The sequence below is a fragment of the Crocodylus porosus genome, unplaced genomic scaffold (assembly GCF_001723895.1).
Source record: "Crocodylus porosus isolate Cpor-Errol unplaced genomic scaffold, CroPor_comp1, whole genome shotgun sequence".
NCBI classification, from domain to species: domain Eukaryota; kingdom Metazoa; phylum Chordata; order Crocodylia; family Crocodylidae; genus Crocodylus; species Crocodylus porosus.
In genome coordinates this window covers 46,805,727-46,807,039 of record NW_017728948.1, presented here as the reverse complement: position 1 = coordinate 46,807,039, position 1,313 = coordinate 46,805,727, and positions in this window count along the sequence as shown.

Here is a 1,313-nt window from a genome sequence, read left to right as displayed (position 1 = left end):
CGCGGCTGTGCCCACGCCGAGCTCGCGCCTGTCCTCCCCGCAGGAAGCTGTCAGCGGCTCGTCCACCTGCCCGCTGCCCCCGGCCGGCCGGGCCGGGCACCGCCGCGTCGCTGCTTTAATGAAGTGCCGTTTTAATGCACGATAAAACCTCGTGCGAGAGAGGAGCCGGGAGATCCCCCCTCTCCCGCTCCATGACTAGCGTCGGAATTAAGCTACTTAGCGGGGCTAATACGGTATCAGCCTAAATGCCCCTATAAAGACTTTATGAGTTTGTTACTTTAATTGCTGACTTGTTACAGAGCACATAAAGGGGGTAATGAATGTAATAAAGCTAATTATCCGCGCGTTTAAGTCGTATGAAATAGCCAGTGTTTGTTTACACAACTGTGCGATCAGACGGAGCATTTCCTCCTCTGCCCACCGAGAGGAAAGATTTAATGAAATGTAGCTAACGAAATGAAAATTACCTCATTGGCAGGAAAGCTCCACAAATAAACACATCGATTCCTTGCTCCTCTCAGCCAGCGCCAGCAGAAACCCCCCGTTTTGGGGGGTCTCGGGGTTTCGCTGCTTAAAGGACGCAGCTATAAATACAGCACCAAGGTGCGAGCCTTCCTCGCCAGCTCCAGACTTTGGGCGCGGGTTAAACTGTTTGGGGGGAGGAAAAACAAAAAGATATTTGGAAAATCTTTCCTCCCCGCCCAACATGTTAGCGTCTTTTCTGTTGCCAGCCAGCAAAAAGCCGGGGGGAAAGATGGAAAACTGAAAGTGCTTCATAACCCGCACACATTTCAGACCCAAAATACTGTTCATAATAACAATAATAATAGTAGTAGTGATAATATATGCCTTGCAATGTGGGCGAACAAATAAAACCCAGGTGACAGAGCCCAGTGAATGCATCCATTTAGAATCCAGATGTTCTGCATTCAAGGATTTTATTCGTTTTGTTCTCAAGGATCCCAGCGATACCGTGTCAGCCCTGACACCCGCGGAAAAATCAACACAGCCCCTGCGATGAGAAATGCGATTTATAGGTTTCTCCCTCCCCGCCCCCCTCTTGGACCAGGTGGATTTTAGAGAAATACACTCCTTCTTCACATACAAACCCCCACTGGCCCACTTACTCTATTTTACAGGGTGCCTGAGTCCTGCCAATGTCCCAGTCCTTTATAGCATTTCATGCACTTCAGGGGGTAGACTTGTTAAATTGAGCGTGTAACGCTCTTACAAAACAGGTTTCTCTATGACATCAAGGTTTCTCTCTCTAACCAAGCACAGGAAAAAAAAAATCAAGCGAGTTAGAGATTTGT